The sequence below is a fragment of the Anneissia japonica genome, unplaced genomic scaffold, assembly GCF_011630105.1.
Source record: "Anneissia japonica isolate Jap-2015-1 unplaced genomic scaffold, ASM1163010v1 scaffold10194_len63880_cov102, whole genome shotgun sequence".
Lineage (NCBI taxonomy): Eukaryota > Metazoa > Echinodermata > Crinoidea > Comatulida > Comatulidae > Anneissia > Anneissia japonica.
In genome coordinates, this window is record NW_022739211.1 from 24,322 (window position 1) to 27,556 (window position 3,235).

The window sequence follows — 3,235 nt, forward strand, 5'->3', positions numbered from 1 at the left end:
CAAAATTGAGATTAAAATATTTTTTATTAAGCATATACCATGGATCTGAGATGATTCCTGTTCTGCTGTTCACAGGATTGATACCCTGGTTGCTGTATTAAAACGGTGGTACGGCTGATACAATATTTGCATACATAACAGAACAGAAATCTGCTACTTTTTTTAGTTATAACAAAAGCAAGATAAAAACTACATAAATCGAAATAATTTTAACCAAAGTTTTAAAATATTCCTTTTTGTTTTTATTGTTTCAGGACTGTCTCTTATACACATCTACCAGAAATAGAACCAGAGCTTTCGGACAACACTAGTCCTTCCTCAGTGGCGAGTGAATGAGGGTTGAAAAAGCCAGATAGTATAAAGTGAGAATTTCATGCAAGCATGATTAGAAACAATAGGCTAGGTGGGAGTAGAATAAACAGCCTAAACAAGTAAACATATATATGTATATATAAAACAAGTACCGTATACATATAATGTATATTATATACATGTATATATGTATATATTGAATATAATATATATTGAATATAATATATATTGAATATAGTATATATTGTAGGGATCTTGATTCCCTGACACCGCCAACTTTCTCCCGTCCGGAAAATTGGCCATTCCAATTACTCCACCCTTCCCAGTCGGAAAGATCGGACTTGATACCGTCGACATTGGCGCACAGTGGGCCAGACTGAAGTCAAAGTGTGCCAAAATGAATTACTCATTACAGAAGCTAATCTAAGCGAATTATAAGACTTATCTAGAGGTTTGCATACCCGTAGAATTCAATGAAAGCATTTCCAAATCTATATGACGTTATTTTACTGTTTTCTGGACGATGCCAGTTTTCATTGTAATACCAAAACAAGCTCCTATTGCAATGATTTTTCAAATTTTTAAGGAGGTTTGGGACAAAAGAACTTCCGTGGGAAACTGTTTCCATGACGTCATAATAATACATTTTTCTGATTGGATGAGGCCAAAAGTGTTTTAGGCATAGGCCTAGGCCAACATTAATACTTCTATTGTTATCTTACAGTGAATATATATATTTTTTTATTAAATCGAAATCGAAATCAAAATTCATAATAATATCTAGACAACCTAATTTTACATTTTTTAAATGTAAAAGTGTTTGCATCTGAGATTCCGTGGAATTGTCAGACATTAGGCCTACACCAATGTCATGATATATTAATTCCGTCCTCAATCATATTAGGCCTATATTGTAAAAGTATCGATAATGGTCGTTTTATGTTTTTTTTTATAATTCTCAGTGCAATGTGAACGAGGAGGCTTTGAAGAGGACAATGTTTCATCTGTCGTGAACGATTCCGGTTTGTGCCTCAGGGGTGACGCCAGCGGGGGTTGGGAGGGCAGGGTCGCGGAGAAAAACTACGATTCGTCGGGGAGAAATAAAATGTGTATGTAATTTCTACATATTAGTAGACTCTATAATCATTCTTCTTGAATGCATTTTTTGGAGTCTTTTTCCCACGCTTTGCATGAACTGGTTGAGAAGACGCGAGTACATCCCTACTGATTGCGGTTTGCTCTAATTAAATTGTCTCAAATTTACGATAACAAGACTGATAAAAGTGCGTCTAGTTCGCGAACTTGCAAAAAGTAGCAGCTAAATTTGGTACCATCATAAAGCTAAGGCTATACTGAAGATGGTGATGTAAAAATGAAAGCATGAATCCATATGAATCTAAACTTTCTCTCCTACTATTCTAAAAATAGATTTTTAAATATTTTTTATGTCGTTTTTCAACGTTTTATTATTGATGCAAATTTCAAATTTATATGTATATGTATATATATATGTATGTATATATATATATATATGTATGTATATGCATGTATATGTATGTAGGTATATATGTGCGTATATGTATGTATGTATGTATGTATATGCGTGTATATGTATGTATATGTATGTATGTGTATGTATGTATGTGTATGTATGTATATGCATGTATATGTGTATGTATATGTATAATGTATGTATATGTATATATATACTGTATATGTGTATGTATGTATATATGTACAGTATGTATATAATGTATGTATGTATATATGTACATATATGTATGTATATATATTATGTATATTATGTATGTATGTATATGTATGTATGTATAACTGAAATATACTATTGCAAGTATTACAAGCAGAGTGCTCAATGGTAGACCAGAGCGGATGTAAATAAATAAAAAGCGAGGTTCAACAGTAGCTAACACTAGCGGATCACCTCTTGTTATTGTCAGGATCATCATCATCTTCATCTTTTTCTTATTCTTTCTTTCTCCCCTTTTCTCTTCGCACGATATCTCAAAAACTGCCACGAGTTACGCACAATCGCTGTCAGCGAACATTTGGCTTGGTCTGGAATAGTCATGGTAAGCTTTTCAACGCGCTCAGTCATGCGTGACGTCATCTACGCGCAATTTTGCATTTTTACGTTATCGATAATATCAGCCTAACCAATTGCCATTTCGAAATCGTATTAAGAGCATTAACTTCGGGTTAATTTTGAATGTACTGTACCCTAATTTGATGCGTGCGCTTCACTACGTGCGCGTCAACATTTCAAAATGTTCAAAATCACTTTTTGACTAAATTAGAGCACGTTTTAGGCCATTTTGAGCATTTCAAATTTTTTGAAATTTTCCACTGCGCGCGCGCATTTTAACGTGCGCAGCACGTACGAAAGCTAGAAATTACGTTATTTTACATATTTTGGTTAGATTAGAAACAATAGGCTAGGTGGGATTAGAATAAACAGCCTAAACAAGTAAACAGGAAGGCCAAAACTAAACTTTAGAGGCATGCCTCAATGAATAAGCCAAGTGATTTATCCAGAATAATTTGGAATGCCATAGGTTTAATTTAGTGTACTGGGAGAACGTTCCTAACATTGAGTCCAAATGGTGTGGTGGTTTTAAGTAAAAGTTACCAGTGATTCTCTTTATCTTTGCGATTTTTTTTTCGCTCCAATTGGCATTATGGTCAATTGCAATCACTCTGAAATTTGAAATTGAATGACCAGCTAAATTGAAATGTTCGGCTACTGGTTGATCAAGCTTAGATGTTCTGATACCTGATCTGTGTTGTGTCATTCTCATATGGAGAGTGTTTTTTGTTTCTCCGACATATTGTTTATCACAGATATTACAATATATGAGATAAATGACATTTTTGGTGAGGCAATTAATTGATTGCCTTATCCAAA